The following is an 18,277-nucleotide window of genomic DNA, read 5'->3' as shown; positions in this document are numbered from 1 at the left end:
CACATTAATTCTCAAATATGCTTACTCAGGGCCTCTATCTACAGTCCTTACACAGACAAAACTATAATGGGAAGCCTGAATAAGTAGTTCCTCCAGCATCAGACTGAGAGGTTTGTTTTGTTCATTTATTTATTTTAAAGAAAACTTCTGGGATACAGATCCAAATGAGACTGCAGGATTAGTAAGAGTCAAATCTTACCTTTTTAATCCAGACTGACCAATACAGATGGCCAAGAAACAATGTGAGGACCTAGTACATCCTGTGAATGCTTCCCAAAATGTTAAATAAGAATGACAAGATCCACCATGCCTAGAGCCTGTGTCCTGCAACAAAAGAAGCCACCAGGAGAAACCATTGCACTGCAACGAAGAGTAGCCCCTACTCTGTGCAACTAGAGAAAGTCCATGCAAAGCAACAAAGACCCAGTGCAGCCAAAAACAAATAACTAAAACCAAAACAAACAAACAGAAAAACCCCAAAAACCCTCTTCTCTGAAAATCACCAGGGATCTGAGTTCTTCTGAGTATGAATTGACTATTCTCCCTTCTTGGCCCAAGCAATAAACCCTTCTCTGTCCAAAAAAAAAAAAAAAAGAATGACAAAATCATAAAAAACCAACAATCTTATCTGCATATGTATATGGTATGAGTAGACAGAAATATAAAAGTATTTCAGAAGCACAGCATTAACAAGAAAAGATTCCTCAATAGTAACGCCAACTCAATGGAGATTCTTAGTACCTACGTAATCCTACTGCTTTGCAATCAGATCAGATCAGATCAGTCGCTCAGTCGTGTCTGACTCTTTGCGAACCCATGAATCACAGCACGCCAGGCCTCCCTGTCCATCATCAACTCCCGGAGTTCACTCAGACTCATGTCCGTCAAGTCAGTGATGCCATCCAGCCATCTCATCCTCTGTCATCCCCTTCTCCTCTTGCCCCCAATCCCTCCCAGCATCAGTCTTTTCCAATGAGTCAACTCTTCACATGAGGTGGCCAAAGTACTGGAGTTTCAGCTTTAGCATCATTCCTTCCAAAGAAATCTCAGGGCTGATCTCCTTCAGAATGGACTGGTTGGATCTCCTTACAGTCCAAGGGACTCTCAAGAGTCTTCTCCAACACCACAGTTCAAAAGCATCAATTCTTTGGCACTCAGCCTTCTTCACAGTCCAACTCTCACATCCAAACATGACCACAGGAAAAACCATAGCCCTGACTAGACGGACCTTTGTTGGCAGAGCATGTCTCTGCTTTTGAATATGTTATCTAGGTTGGTCATAACTTTCCTTCCAAGGAGTAAGCGTCTTTTAATTTCATGGCTGCAGTCACCATCTGCAGTGATTTTGAAGCCCAGGAAAATAAAGTCTGACACTGTTTCCACTGTTTCCCCATCTATTTCCCATGAAGTGATGGGACCAGATGCCATGATCTTCGTTTTCTGAATGTTGAGCATTAAGCCAACTTTTTCACTCTCCACTTTCACCTTCATCAAGAGGCTTTTTAGTTCCTCTTCACTTTCTGCCATAGGGTGGTGTCATCTGCATATCTGAGGTTATTGATATTTCTCCCAGCAATCTTGATTCCAGCTTGTGTTTCTTCCAGTCCAGCGTTTCTCATGATGTACTTTGCATGTAAGTTAAATAAACAGGGTGACAATATATAGCCTTGATGTACTCCTTTTCCTATTTGGAACAAGTCTGTTGTTCCATGTCCAGTTCTAACTTTTGCTTCGTGACCTGCATACAGATTTCTCAAGAGGCAGATCAGATGGTCTGGTATTCCAATCTCTTTCAGAATTTTCCACAGTTTATTGTGATCCACACAGTCAAAGGCTTTGGCATAGTCAATAAAGCAGAAATAGATGCTTTTCTGGAACTCTCTTGCTTTTTCCATGATCCAGCGGATGTTGGCAATTTGATCTCTGGTTCCTCTGCCTTTTCTAAGACCAGCTTGAACATCAGGAAGTTCACGGTTCACATATTGCTGAAGCCTGGCTTGGAGAATTTTAAGCATTACTTTACTAGAGTGTGAGATGAGTGCAATTGTGCGGTAGTTTGAGCATTCTTTGGCATTGCCTTTCTTTGGGATTGGAATGAAAACTGACCTTTTCCAGTCCTCTGGCCACTGCTGAGTTTTCCAAATTTGCTGACATATTGAGTGAAGCACTTTCACAGTATCATCTTTCAGGATTTGGAATAGCTCAACTTGAATTCTATCATCTCCACTAGCTTTGTTCGTAGTGATGCTTTCTAAGGCCCAGTTGCTTTGCAATAGATACCCAGAATAGTGTTAGAGACCAAAAAGTGACATCAACATGAAAACAGTAGATGTAATGGATGCTGTGTCGTGTTGCCCAGATCTGTCTTCCGGTCTAAGGACTTTATTTTCCTAGATGCTAGGAGTGCTGTCACTAGATAACCCTCAGCTGTCAGTCCCCTCGGGAACTTGCCCTTGGCCACAGTGTGCCCTCTCTCTTAGGGGACCAGCTTGCATCTAATGTCTGCCTGATGTGGGAGTATGAAAGCCCCACCTCATCACTACAAAGAGAGTCAACTCTAAAGGGCCTTCCCCGCTCTTCTGAGAAGCTCTCCAGGGCCTGAGTTGAGGCCCTTGTGGCGGTTGAGCTCACTTTTCACTCTGCCTAGTCCTGCCTCCTTCCCTTCCACAAACGTCAATCCCAAGAGTGATCCCTGATACATGCTCTGCATGCCAACCTTTGTCTCTGAGTCTGCTTCTCAGGGAACCCAAATTTGAATACTAGAGAAATTAAATTCTTTGTTTCTAATGTGTTATTAAAATATAAATATTACCTTATAAGGAAATATGTTTTTAATTAGCATTTAAGAATACTATAACGTATTGTTTAGGCATTTAAAAATCACTTTTCTCATTGATATAGGTTGGGTTGCTTCATTTATTGTGACAGAAAAACAATCAGGAGGATAGAATACAAAACTGTCGAGTCCCCACATGCAGGAGATTATACTGAGGATTGGAATAAGAAGTACAAAGGAAAGAGAGAAATTAGGAGTTTGCTAGTCCCATTGGAACCCAATGGGAAAGTTTTTTGTCAAGGCCTAAAGCCATCCGGCTTTCTACAGGACTGATTCCCTCCACGGACTCTGTCAAAGCCATGATGGCACGGTGAAGAAAATTTAGTATGACCATCATTTGCCTTCCCTCTATTCTTAGTCGCTATCTTGGTCTGGTGTCTCAGAAAATCTTCCTTCTTTATTCTTTTACTAGCCAAATGTTGAAAGCATTTGAATTCTGGTAGAGAATTCAAGAGAAGGTGAAAAGCTTTCAGTGTAGAGACATGAATCTGAGTTGCCAATAGAAGAGTTTCAAACAACTTGACTAGAGGAAGGAAGGAAATATAAGGCAGATAGTCTGCTATAGGCTAAGCCATATACCCTCCTAAAACACCTTTGATAGAGTCTTTAATTAGTTATACCTCATGCTGTGATTATTCATCTACCTCGCAGTGACAGCTTGGTAGTACAGGCTACTTCACTATCAGTTTGAATTTCAAGCCTAGATTTAACAATTCATTCAACAGATAATTACTGAGAACCTAGCGGTAATAAACAAAGCAGACAAGTCACCTGTCTTCTATTAGGGAGAGCAGAAATAAACAAAAACAAAATTTTAGATCATAATAAAAGCTAAGAAGAGACTAAAGCAAGGTTAAAAGATGGAGGACCACTAGGAGTAAGGATGTTGACTATTTTAGCTGTGAGAAACTAGGTCAGTGAACATTCTTCTAAAGAGACAGCTTGTTTACCTTCCTCTGCAATTTTCTGGAAGAGTTTGAGCAGGATAGGTGTTAGCTCTTCTCTAAATTTTTGGTAGAATTCAGCTGTGAAGCTGTCTGGACCTGGGCTTTTGTTTGCTGGAAGATTTCTGATTACAGTTTCAATTTCTGTGCTTGTGATGGGTCTGTTAAGATTTTCTATTTCTTCCTGGTCCAGTTTTGGAAAGTTGTACTTTTCTAAGAATTTGTCCATTTCTTCCACGTTGTCCATTTTATTGGCATATAATTGTTGATAGTAGTCTCTTATGATCCTTTGTATTTCTGTGTTGTCTGTTGTGATCTTTCCATTTTCATTCCTAATTTTATTGATTTGATTTTTCTCCCTTTGTTTCTTGATGAGTCTGGCTAATGGTTTGTCCATTTTATTTATCCTTTCAAAGAACCAGCTTTTGGCTTTGTTGATTTTTGCTATGGTCTCTTTTGTTTCTTTTGCATTTATTTCTGCCCTAATTTTTAAGATTTCTTTCCTTCTACTAACCCTGGGGTTCTTCATTTCTTCCTTTTCTAGTTGCTTTAGGTGTAGAGTTAGGTTATTTATTTGACTTTTTTCTTGTTTCTTGAGGTATGCCTGTATTGCTATGAACTTTCCCCTTAGGACTGCTTTTACAGTGTCCTACAGGTTTTGGGTTGTTGTGTTTTCATTTTCATTCATTTCTATGCAAATTTTGATTTCTTTTTTGATTTCTTCTGTGATTTGTTGGTTATTCAGCAGCGTGTTGTTCAGCCTCCATATGTTGGAATTTTTAATAGTTTTTCTCCTGTAATTGACATCTAATCTTACTGCATTGTGGTCAGAAAAGATGCTTGGAATGATTTCAATTTTTTTGAACTTACCAAGGCTAGATTTATGGCCCAGGATGTGATCTATCCTGGAGAAGGTTCCATGTGTGCTTGAGAAAAAGGTGAAATTCATTGTTTTGGGATGAAATGTCCTATAGATATCAATTAGGTCTAACTGGTCTATTGTATCATTTAAAGTTTGTGTTTCCTTGTTAATTTTCTGTTTAGTTGATTATCCATAGGTGTGAGTGGGGTATTAAAGTCTCCCACTATTATTGTGTTATTGTTAATTTCTCCTTTCATACTTGTTAGCATTTGTCTTACATATTGCAGTGCTCCTATGTTGGGTGTATATATATTTATAATTGTTATATCTTCTTCTTGGATTGATCCTTTGATCATTATGTAGTGACCATCTTTGTCTCTTTTCACAGCCTTTGTTTTAAAGTCTATTTTATCTGATATGAGTATTGGTACTCCTGCTTTCTTTTGGTCCCTATTTGCATGGAAAATCTTTTTCCAGCCCTTCACTTTCAGTCTGTATGTGTCCCCTGTTTTGAGGTGGGTCTCTTGTAGACAGCATATGTAGGGGTCTTGTTTTTGTATCCATTCAGCTAGTCTTTGTCTTTTGGTTGGGGCATTCAACCCATTTACGTTTAAGGTAATTATTGATAAGTATGATCCCATTGCCATTTACTTTATTGTTTTGGGTTCGAATTTATACACCATTTTTGTGTTTCCTGTCTAGAGAATATCCTTTAGTAGGCCACCATCACCCTAATACCAAAACCTGACAAAGATCCCACAAAAAAAGAAAACTACAGGCCAATATCACTGATGAACATAGATGCAAAAATCCTTAACAAAATTCTAGCAATCAGAATCCAACAACACATTAGAAAGATCATACACCATGACCAAGTGGGCTTTATCCCAGGGATGCAAGGATTCTTCAATATCCACAAATCAATCAATGTAATACACCACATTAACAAATTGAAAAATAAAAACCATATGATTATCTCAATAGATGCAGAGAAAGCCTTTGACAAAATTCAACATCCATTTATGATAAAAACTCTCCAGAAAGCAGGAATAGAAGGAACATACCTCAACATAATGAAAGCTCTATATGACAAACCCACAGCAAACATTATCCTCAATGGTGAAAAATTGAAAGCATTTCCTCTAAAGTCAGGAAGAAGACAAGGGTGCCCACTTTCACCATTACTATTCAACATAGTTTTGGAAGTTATGGCCACAGCAATCAGAGCAAAAAAAGAAATAAAAGGATCCAAATTGGAAAAGAAGAAGTAAAACTTTCACTGTTTGCAGATGACACGATCCTCTACATAGAAAACCCTAAAGATTCCACCAGAAAATTACTAGAACTAATCAATGATTATAGTAAAGTTGCAGGATATAAAATCAATACACAGAAATCCCTTGCATTCCTATACACTAATAACGAGAAAATAGAAAGAGAAATTAATGAAACAATTCCATTCACTATTGCAACGAAAAGAATAAAATACTTAGGAATATATCTACCTAAAGAAACTAAAGACCTATATATAGAAAACTATAAAACACTGGTGAAAGAAATCAAAGAGGACACTAATAGATGGAGAAATATACCATGTTCATGGATTGGAAGAATCAATATAGTGAAAATGAGTATACTACCCAAAGCAATTTATAGATTCAATGCAATCCCTGTCAAGCTACCAACGGTATTCTTCACAGAGCTAGAACAAATAATTTCACAATTTGTATGGAAATACAAAAAACCTCAAATAGCCAAAGCTATCTTGAGAAACAAGAATGGAACTGGAGGAATCAACCTACCTGACTTCAGGCTCTATTACAAAGCCACAGTCATCAAGACAGTATGGTACTGGCACAAAGACAGAAATATAGATCAATGCAACAAAAAAGAAAGCCCAGAGATAAATCCACGCACATATGGACACCTTATCTTTGACAAAGGAGGCAAGAATATACAATGGATTAAAGACAATCTCTTTAACAAGTGGTGCTGGGAAAACTGGTCAACCACTTGTAAAGAATGAAACTAGAGCACTCTCTAACACCATACACAAAAATAAACTCAAAATGGTTAAAAAATCTAAACTTAAGACCAGAAACTATAAAACTCCTAGAGGAGAACATAGGCAAAACACTCTCCGACATACATCACAGCAGGATCCTCTATGACCCACCTCCCAGAATATTGGAAATAAAAGCAAAAATAAACAAATGGGACCTAATTAACCGTAAAAGCTTCTGCACATCAAAGGAAACTATAAGCAAGGTGAAAAGACAGCCTTCAGAATGGGAGAAAATAATAGCAAATGAAGCAACTGACAAACAACTCATCTCAAAAATATACAAGCAACTCCTATAGCTCAATTCCAGAAAAATAAATGACCCAATCAAAAAAATGGGCCAAAGAACTAAATAGACATTTCTCCAAAGAAGACATACAGATGGCTAAGAAACACATGAAAAGATGCTCAACATCACTCATTATCAGAGAAATGCAAATCAAAACCACTATGAGGTACCATTTCATGCCAGTCAGAATGGCTGTGATCCAAAAGTCTACAAGCAATAAATGCTGGAGAGGGTGTGGAGAAAAGGGAACCCTATTACACTGTTGGTGGGAATGCAAACTAGTACAGCCACTATGGAGAACAGTGTGGAGATTCCTTAAAAAACTGGGAATAGAACTGCCTTATGACCCAGCAATCCCACTGCTGGGCATACACACTGAGGAAACCAAAAGGGAAAGAGACACGTGTACCCCGATGTTCATCGCAGCACTGTTTATAATAGCCAGGACATGGAAGCAACCTAGATGTCCAACAGCAGATGAATGGATAAGAAAGCTGTGGTACATATACACAATGGAGTATTACTCAGCCATTAAAAAGAATACATTTGAAGCAGTTCTAATGAGGTGGATGAAACTGGAGCCTATTATACAGAATGAAGTAAGCCAGAAAGAAAAACACCAATACAGTATACTAACGCATATATATGGAATTTAGACAGATGGTAACAATAACCCTGTATACGAGACAGCAGAAGAGACACTGATGTATAGAACAGTCTTTTGGACTCTGTGGGAGAGGGAGTGGGTGGGATGATTTGGGAGAATGGCATTGAAATATGTATAATATCATATATGGAACGAGTTGCCAGTCCAGGTTCGATGCACGATACTGGATGCTTGGGGCTGGTGCACTGGGACGACCCAGAGGGATGGTATGGGGAGGGAGGAGGGAGGAGGGTTCAGGATGGGGAACACATGTATACCTGTGGTGGATTCATTTCGATATTTGGCAAAACCAATACAATATTGTAAAGTTTAAAAATAAAATAAAATTAAAAATAAATAAAACAAAAAACAAAAAAATAGAGACAGCTTGGGAGCAGAGATCTGAACAGTAAATATCAGGCCATGTGAAGCTTTAGGTAAAGACCATCCGATGCAAAGGCTATATTCCACAAACAACAAAAAGGAGGTACACCAGGAATGGAGCAAATGAAGCAGAGAGGGAGGGAGGGGTTGGAAAGGTCAGATCACAAAGAACATCGAGGGCTAGACCAAAGAGTTTGAATTTTGTTCTAAATGTAATAGGAAATGGACTTCCCTGGTGGTCCAGGGGCTAAGAATCCACCCTCCCAATGCAGGGTTCCCAGGATTGATCCCAGGTCAGGGAACTAGATCCCACATGCCACAACTAAGAGTTTACAAACCACAACTAACAAACCGGCACAGCCAAATAAATAAACAAACATTTGTTTATTTAAAAAATAAATAAATGTAATAGGAAGCCACTGGACAGATTTTTAAATAGGAAGAAATACGACATGATGTAAGTTTTTGAAGAGTCCTCTAAGGGCTGTTGCGCTATGAAACTGCACGAGTGAAGTCAGGGAGAACAGTCAGGAAGCCATGGCTGTGGAGCAGTGAGAGTTCAGAATGGTGGTAGCAGAAGTGATGGGAACTGGTTGGGTCTAGAATGTATTTTAGAAATAAAACTGTCAGGACTTGATGATGGGTTAGATGTGGGGAACGACAAAAAAAGCATTTACTCAAGGATACCTCCCAAGTTTTCTTTGCCAGCACAGCTGGATGAACAATGATGCCATCGATTGGGTTGGAGGATGCTGGGGAGGAATAGAATTGGAAGCCATGAAAAATCAAAAGTCCTATTTGGACCTGTTAAATTTGAGATGTCTATACCCCAGTGGAGCTCTTGAGTTGACAGTTACACATACACACCTATCAGTCAAAAGAGAAGTTGGGGCTGTAAATATAGATCTACATGTCAACATGATAAGGATTCTCATGAATCGCACAGGACTAGGACTAAACCCAGAAGTAGAAAGAGAAACTAGAACACTTTCTAACACCATACACAAAAATAAACTCAAAATGGATTAAAAATCTAAACTTAAGACCAGAAACTATAAAACTCCTAGAGGAGAACATAGGCAAAACACTCTCCGACATACATCACAGCAGGATCCTCTATGACCCACCTCCCAGAATATTGGAAATAAAAGCAAAAATAAACAAATGGGACCTAATTAACCTTAAAAGCTTCTGCACATCAAAGGAAACTATTAGCAAGGTGAAAAGACAGCCTTCAGAATGGGAGAAAATAATAGCAAATGAAGCAACTGACAAACAACTCATCTCAAAAATATACAAGCAACTCCTACAGCTCAACTCCAGAAAAATAAATGACCCAATCAAAAAATGGGCCAAAGAACTAAATAGACATTTCTCCAAAGAAGACATACAGATGGCTAACAAACACATGAAAAGATGCTCAACATCACTCATTATCAGAGAAATGCAAATCAAAACCACTATGAGGTACCATCTCACACCAGTCAGAATGGCTGCGATCCAAAAGTCTACAAATAATAAATGCTGGAGAGGGTGTGGAGAAAAGGGAACCCTATTACACTGTTGGTGGGAATGCAAACTAGTACAGCCACTATGGAGAACAGTGTGGAGATTCCTTAAAAAACTGGAAATAGAACTGCCTTATGATCCAGCAATCCCACTGCTGGGCATACACACTAAGGAAACCAGAAGGGAAAGAGACACGTGTACCCCAATGTTCATCGCAGCACTGTTTATAATAGCCAGGACATGGAAGCAACCTAGATGTCCATCAGCAGATGAATGGATAAGAAAGCTGTGGTACATATACACAATGGAGTATTACTCAGCCATTAAAAAGAATACATTTGAATCAGTTCTAATGAGGTGGATGAAACTGGAGCCTATTATACAGAGTGAAGTAAGCCAGAAGGAAAAACACCAATGCAGTATACTAATGCATATATATGGAATTTAGACAGATGGTAACAATAACCCTGTGTACGAGACAGCAAAAGAGACAGTGATGTATAGAACAGTCTTATGGACTCTGAGGGAGAGGGAGAGGGTGGGAAGATTTGGGAGAATAGCATTGAAACATGTAAAATATCATGTATGAAACGAGATGCCAGTCCAGGTTCAATGCACGATACTGGATGCTTGGGGTTAGTGCACTGGGACGACCCAGAGGGATGGTATGGGGAGGGAGGAGGGAGGAGGGTTCAGGATGGGGAACACATGTATACCTGTGGCGGATTCAATTCGATATTTGGCAAAACTAATACAATTATGTAAAGTTTTAAAATAAAATAAAATTTAAAAAAAAGAGATTTAGGATTAAGCTCTGAGGAATGCTAATATTTGGAACAAGAGTTTATGGCACTGGAATCATCAGGAGAACTTTAAATAAGAATTGGACTTGGACTCATTTCTCAAAGATTCTGATTTAATTGGTCTGGGGGTGCAGCTAGAGTAAGTCTACAGATTTAAAAGCTCCTAGTGATTCTTATGTGCAGTTAAGGTTGAGAACCATTGATTCAAATGATTAGGAATAAAATGATTAGAATGGAGGGGGCCATCGGCAAGGTAGGAAGAAAACCAGGAAAGTAATGCCTTAGAAGTTAAGTGAAGGGAATGTTCCAGGAATGAAATGGTTAACTGTGTCAAATGCTAATGAGCAGCAAAGTCAAAGAAGGAAGACAGGGCAAGGATGGGGTGCCCTAAAGGTGAAAAGTTCTGGTGGGGTTGTGGAGATGGAGGCCTGCCCAGCATGGATTAGACAGACTGGAGAGTGAGGCAGGAGAGACACTTTTGTCCCCTGTGTCTGCTCTGCCCCACCCAAGTCCTGGGCTCAGATCCAGAGACCCTGGCTGCCCCTTGTCCAGAAGCTTGTGTATCCAGAGACCATCAAATAATACCATCTCAACTACTTGCTCACACAGCCAGTCAACACTGACTCCACAAACTCATTCAATACCTATTGAGCACTTACATGTGCTAGTGTTAGGCAGAGGGGACAGAGAGTAAAATAAGATATGCCTCTTGCTCCCATGGAATTTTCAGTCTGCTGAGGAAGCAAGTCACAAATAATTGCAACAAAGTAGTCATCTTGATTCTACATCCACAATGTCTATCTTCATTCCCATTTCCACTAATCTAGTTTAGGCCTTGAAAATGAATAATAGTGTCCTAACCAGTTTCTGTATATCCAGTCTCTCCCTTCTTGCTAATATAGTTTAAACCTTGCTGCCGAATTCCTTTTCCTAAAGCACAACTCTGTTTATATCATTCATTAATTGTGGAAGCAGACATTTAGCACCTACTAAATACAAAAAGAATCTGCCTGCCAATGCAGGAGATATAAGACAGGGTTCGATTGTTGGGTCGGGAAGATCTTCTGGAGGAGGACATGGCAACCTACTCCAATATTCTTGCCTGGAGAATCCCATGGACAGAAGAGCCTGGTGGGCTACAGTCCATAGGGTCACAGAGAGTCAGACATGACTAAAACGACTTAGTACATACACACAAAGCACAACTCTCTTCATGTCATTTATTAATTGTGGAAGTATACATTTAGCGCTTACTAAATACACAAAGAAATTCAGTTTCCCCTCCTATGATGTTAGGGTCACTTTCTAGTTCCAAAATCCTGAGTCTGTAATCTCAATCAACAGTAACCACAACAGTTACCTGGTCTATGCATGAATCTCCTTTATGAATCTCTATAAATCAGAAGAGGATAATCATAAACTGGATAAAAGTACATCCAATTGGTACTTAAACCTCTGAGGATGGAAAATTCACTTTTGAAAGAGTTCAAAACATGTTCAAGAAGTTTCGATTTTTATGAAGTTATTCCTTCATAACGCTTCTTGCTTACTCATTAGAATGCAGGCTTCTTGGCTTGCATTCAAGGTCTGCTATTATTTGACCTTGAGGCATTCCAGTCCTAGTTTCTTATATTTTCCTTCTGTTTCCTTTCCTGAATGTGCTTTCACACCACCACACTATCCCTCTATCCCCTCATATCCAAATACTTCAAGACAGAGCTCAAGTGACACCTTCTCTGTAAAACCACCAAGTCCCCCAGGAGACCATCATTCCCTCACCTGAGACCCCCTCATGCTTCTTACCTTCCTCTTGGGTTCCCTCCCTTGGTGATTAGGGCATGCATCCTATTTTCCATGCCTCAGTGAAAGGTCCAGGAGAGCCAGGCCCCTCTCTTGAGAACCTCTGTCTCCTGCACAGGGCATGGCACAGTGCCTTGAAAGTTTCCTTAGACACCTGTGGAGTAAATACAGCATCAATTCTCTGGATCCATTTCCCATTCTAAGAGAGAAGCTATATCAGCTTTCCTAGACTCTACTATTTTGATGCCCAAATTTAAAGTATTACTTATTGCATGCCTGAAATTGCAGGCACATTTGGAGGGCAGGGGTCAAGACAATACTACACATGAAAGAATTATAAACAGAATAAAATGTTAATTGTAAGCAAGGGAAAACAACAAAGGAATGCATGGAGGGAGGAGATAAACTTGGTCAAGAGATGCCATGGAAGGTTAAGAGGAAGAGAATTTCCTTGAACTTGCCTTTGAATCTCCATATAAAGAGACTCCTTAGGTCTTGGGCATTTTAAGCCTGAAACAAAGGCTGAGTCAGGGACACTAGAGGGAGCCAAGGCCTGCAGACTGGAGAGAAAGCTTCCAGGGTGTTAGCCTTGGGTTCACAGATTCTACAACATTTGCTTAGTAGATTGAGAAGGCTATTCTTTATCATACATTCAAATGCTTCCACAGGACAATTTCTAAAAGGAAAATTATTTTTAGTCTCTCTTTTTTTTTTTTTTTTTTAACTAATGTTAAACCTCTTTTGAGGAGATCAATATTAAGTACTTATGTCTGTATATTTTATGTCCTCTTTGTCCATGAATATCTCCTGAATCTTAACTGTGAGCTCGTGTGGTTTCTTGGAGCTGGGAGTAGACAAAGACCAGTGAAACCCTGTCCAGTGACTTGGCCTGAAGCTGGATGGTCTGTGACCACTGGTTCCCAGGGCGGTCACATTGTCAGGCCAGGTGACCAGAGGTTGCTGCCCTTATGTGTTCAAATATGAGGACTTTGTGGCAGATTACAGCAAAGAAGTCACCCCTCTAGCCTTTTCTCTCAGTCTAGATCCACAGAGAGCCCTAAGCAGGAGTGTTTAAAAGGACCTGGAAGTTTTGAGGCAACTGTGTGAGCTCAGTATGGCCAGCATCAACACTGCCCATGTCTGCCTGACAGACAAACGGATGGGAAAACAGAGGCCCCCATCCATGGGCATAAGAACAAGGTATAGTTGGAAGGAGGAAAAAAGAAAATCGAGTACAGCCCTGATGTACTGCCCTACCTCAGACAGGGTGACATGAGACAGTGTGAAACCCACAGCTGCAAAAGGATAGGAACTGAATCATAGTTTTGCCATATGTAAATGTTCATTTAAACTAAATTTGGGGACAGAGGAGCTTAAAAATGTAAAAGGTAAAAAGGATATCATACCTCTAAAGCAACAGTGACTTAAAGCTCGCCCAAGCCAAAGGGACAAGAGGCCTCACAGCCAAGAGAGAGCACTTTAGGTGCCCTGGCTTGGACCATCTTCCCACAGTACCTACCCTAGTGCCACCAGACGGAAATGCAAACGATCAGAAACCAATCAGTAGGAAGTCAACCCTGAATAGTCATTGTGAGGACTGATGCTGAAGCTCCAATACTTCGGCCACCTGATGTGAAGAGTCGACTCATTGGATAAGACCCTGATGCTGGGAAAGGTTGAGGGCAGGAGGAGAAGGGGACGACAGAGGATGAGATGGTTGGATGGCATCACTGACTCAATGGACATGAGTTTGAGCAAACTCTGGGAGATAGTGAAAGACAGGGAAGTCTGGCATGCTGCAGTCCATGGGGTCACAAAGAGTCAACGAAGCTCAGCGAGTGAGTAACAATAAAAACAAGGCAGGAGGGCCTCACCAGCTGCTGGAGGGCCCAAGAGGCTCCCTTTTCCTCCAGATGCCACTTTCAGAGCTCCCCTTGACATGGCCATCAGAAGCTAGAAGTCAGGTTGAAGGTGGGAGGCTGAAAATCCAGGCCTAGAGGGAGGAATGGAGGGGAACTTGTGAGGCAGGCTGTTAGGCTAAGACAAGAGAAGCACTTTATCTGCATCTGTCTGTTCCGTTCCCCTTGCTGCTGTCTTGGTATCCTGATGCTGTCCCTCTCCCCTTAAATCCAAAGGGAACAAACAACAGGAGACACAAGAAAGCAAGCAGATCTGGAGAGACTGCTTTGGCCACTGGACAAGCCCAGTGTAGGGGAGCCGGGTGAGCAGAAGCCCGGGTGCTACGCCTGTGGGTGGGGAAGGCGGAACTGAATCGCTGGCAGGGTTGGAGGAAAGGACACTTCTGTGCAGGTGGGAGGGTCGTGTGGAGCCATCTGAAGGCAGGGCTGGGGGCAAGCAGTGGAGGGGGCAGGCGGACTCACCGGGGAAAGCTTGGAAGCTCTGGGCCTGTCGGGTCTGAGTTCGTTCAGCCACCCACTGCTTTTCCCAGAAACAGGGCCCAGCCTGGCTTCCCTAGCGGAAGAGCAGACCCTGGGGCGGAGCAACGGCAGAATAGAAGCTGAGAGAGAAGCCCGCAGCATCTGTCTCCGGGGCGCGATGTGAACCTTGTGATGACCCGCCAAGCCCTGAGAGGAGAGGCTAATGCGCAGCACATGTGGGCCGAGGCGCTACACACAGCTGGGCCTCGGTCTGGAGTTCCGGGGCTGAGCCCACCCTGGAGGCTCAGAGTCCACCTCCGTCCATGGGAGTCTCCAGGCAAGAATGCTGGAGTGGGTTGCCATACCATTCTCCAGGGCATCTTCTCCACCCAGGATCAAACCCGGGTCTCCCTCATTGAAGGCTTCTTTACAGTCTTAGCCACCAGAGAAGCTCCAGAAGGAGTAAATAGAACTGAGAAGAGGAGAGAGGCAGCGCTCTTTGGGTGTGGAGAGCTGGGTGACCACATCAAGAGGAACTCTGAGCTCTGAGTCTGGTGCACAGGCATGTTCTTCCTCAGCAGACGCCCCAGAAGGTTGGGCGTGGAGGGCAGCCGCAGTCACACCTGTCCCAGCGGACTCCCATGGCTGGTGTTGACTTGGATGTAAAGCTTGGTGAAGGCCACGGCGTACTCCCACTTGGATGCCCCTTCCCTGTTCCTGCAGAGCACATCCTTCCACATGGAATTCAGCTGCCACCTTTTTCATAAACCCACCTGGAGTCCCTCAGAAGCCCCATTATCTCCCTCACCTGAGACCCCTCAGGCTTATTTTTACTTTCCTCATGGGGTTCCCCCTTTGGTGATTGGGGCAAGCATCCTATTACCCATGCCTCACAGAAAGGTCCATGAGAGCCAGGCCCCTCTGTTGGGCATCTCTATCTCCTGCACAGCACCCAGTACGGGCTTGAAAGTTTCATTAGACACCTGTGAAATGGATAAAGCAGAAATTCTCTGGATCTGTGTACTATTCTGTGAAAGGAGGAAGTTATATGAACGTTTCCACAAGCTCTTATTTTCTGATCCCCAATTAGATTAAGTATTAAACACCTGCTGCACGCCTGCTACTGTAACTCTCATTTCAAAGAACTGAAAGACACAAATGTGATTTTGTTGTGGTAACTCAGTGTACAACGAACAATTAGATTATGAGACTAAATATAATAAAATGCTAAACTGCACATTGTGAGAGGGGCTCAGAGGAGGGAGAGACGCATGTGGTCCAGCGAGGGCCTGGAGAACCAAGAGGAAGAGTAGTTGGACTGAGCTTTGATGGTGGGTGGATTTGCACAGGTTCACAGCCCCACAGCCATTTCAACCCTTGCCCTTGACACCTTGCCTATGCAAGCTCTTCATTGCTGTTGTTTTCACTAAGTAAACTAGAGGCAAGTCAGGAGCCCAGAGCAGCCTCTGGTGGGCTCCATCTCCTTGGAGTCGTGTTTTCTTTTTGATCTTCAAACCTCCCAGGCAGAAGCTGTAGTCATGATTAAGAAGCGCTGATAATCAGGACCCTTCTTGGATTTCTGCTGCTCAGACCTTGGAAAACTGAGGTGTGGTGGTTGGGAGTCTCCCTTGAATTTATCCTGATTCTTAACTCAAAACAGGTGTTTATTGCCCTGGTCATCCAGGATGGATGCTTCGCAAGTCCTGTGGGACTGCCCAGACCTCAACCCTTGCCATGACAAGGGGGTGTCTTTTTCAAGGTTCCCATCATCCAGATACTGGGGAATGATTCTGATGCTCAGCTGGTGGTCACAGGAACATCACTGTCCTCAGCTCAGGCATCCGAGATGCCCCAGAACTTCTCTGTAAGAGATGAGACTTTCCTTCTCCGGAGTCTCGTCTGCATTTGGTTTCCTAGGTAGGAAGGACTCAAGCACCCTCGGGTAGCCCTCCTGTCTTATCTGTTGACATAAGTCAGGGTAAAGGCAGAGCTGCCTGAAAACCAGTCGTGGGCTCCAGTGTTGCCTTTTCATGCAGATAAAACACTTGCTCCGGGATAATATGGTCTGTGAGTCCAACAAACAGGCAGACGCTAAGCTTACAACACGGCTGGTCTTGTGATGGTGGCATGCCTTCTGGCTTCCCACAGAGCTTCACTGTGTTTCCCATTGCAGTCATCACGGTCTCTTCCTCTATGTATATTCGTGCCTGCGATGCCTAGCACAGAGCTTGGCTTCAGCAGACATCCTATAACAATGCCAAATCCTGAGGGAAACATTTGGCCAATGAATGACATTAGCTAATGCAGCCTTAAAGGTATGGGATGACACAGTGATACAGATAAATATCCTCTGTATCATTTTATAACAGTAAATCTGAAACCCCATCTATCGGGAAAGCATTGTCTCCACCACGATGACCACGTCAGAGCTCCTACTTATCCAGTTCTGCTGAGTGAGTGTGGAAGGGGTTGCTTTCTGTAATCTGTTTACTTTAAGGAGCTCAGTCACGTGTTCAGCTCACAGCCCGTTTATCAGGATGAAGGATGCTCTCTGGAGAGAGCAGACAGCAGGGCAGGCTGAGCTCGGATGACAGTCTGCCCCATGGAGATTGACTTTAATGAAGCACAGAATAAACAGGAAGATTAAGAGGGTGCAAAAATCAGTGACAAGTTTTGAGTTCACCTCTCTGTAGGAAAAGAAAGGTTCTCTGTACAGCTGAGAGCTGTCTCTGGGTTATAGATGAGGGGCATCTGTTTGGTCACTAATGATCCCATGCTATCTAAATCAGCCTTTGTGCAGGGAAAGAAAAGTTCTCTCTTAATTTACAGGCCTGCTTCTGTGCAATTTAATTTACCCACAATGTGATTTGCTTTATAGTGAGTAGAAAGATTGGTATTATTAAAGGGTTTGAAGAATTATTTAATAGGCTAAAATGTCAGCCTGATACACAAGGACTAAATATTTCTCATTTTGTTCCTTTATACAGTCCCTCCACAGTGTGCTGAGAAAGCATGGTCACTCAGAGCCTCATGATCTAAAATTATGGTCCATCCTGGAGGGCTGGTTCACCTTCTGGAAGGCCTAAATTCTTGAAGTAAAACAAAGAACTAGTCTTCTTCATAAAACAGTGCCATTTCCATAGAAACTTAATGGCATTCAGACGTTTTGTTGTATATTGCTCCAGTTCCTCATTTCATATATGATTTTTTTGATAAATAGAAAGCAAAAGTTACAGAAAAGCCAGAGGACAGAGTCTAAAATTCACACCCATCTTTTGAAGATGACAATTTCATTTAGAGGATCCAAATGGGAATCTTATCTCATTGTCATTGCTTTCTGTATACATAGATCTTACTAAAGGTGGGAGCAAGGTTTTTATTTGATATAGCATATTCCTTATTTAATCAAACTTTGAGAGCTGGTTTCTGTGTGTGTACATTGGGCAGAGGTAGTGGCATGCTGCAGTCCAAGGGGTTGCAAAGAGTTGAGTGCGACTTAGCCACTGAACAAGTCATGTTGACATATTATAGCCTTCCTACCAGTAGATGGCACTCTGGTTCAAATTGATATTCTAAGCTTCCAATTGCCCAGCAGAGACGCTTTGTGAGCAGTAATGCTGAGAGAGTGTGCAAAACAGCTGAGATGTATCCAAGTGAAAATATGTGGTAACAAAATAGTTCAAAACCATATTGGCAACCTATTTTAGGAGAGTTGGCATGTATTAATACAAGGATACAGGGCACAAACCTAGACAGCATATTAA

The 18,277-nt window shown here is 42.0% G+C and overlaps 1 protein-coding gene across 2 annotated transcripts in view; it reads right to left on the bottom strand.

Moving 5' to 3' along the window:
- The window catches only part of MNS1 (meiosis specific nuclear structural 1), a 174,609-nt gene that overhangs the window by 111,718 nt on the left and 44,614 nt on the right, over positions 1 to 18,277 (bottom strand). For both annotated transcript variants that reach the window (XM_005211696.5, XM_024997634.2), the window contains 2 exons: positions 14,010 to 14,128; positions 12,139 to 12,289 (listed from right to left, as the gene is read on the bottom strand). The gene's annotated coding sequence lies outside the window, so the exon portion shown is untranslated. The remainder of the gene's footprint in view (positions 1 to 12,138; positions 12,290 to 14,009; positions 14,129 to 18,277) is intronic.

This window comes from Bos taurus, chromosome 10, assembly GCF_002263795.3.
Source record: "Bos taurus isolate L1 Dominette 01449 registration number 42190680 breed Hereford chromosome 10, ARS-UCD2.0, whole genome shotgun sequence".
Classification (NCBI taxonomy): Eukaryota; Metazoa; Chordata; class Mammalia; order Artiodactyla; family Bovidae; genus Bos; species Bos taurus.
Note: the sequence above shows the minus strand (reverse complement) of the source record. Positions and strands in the feature narration are given on the sequence as shown.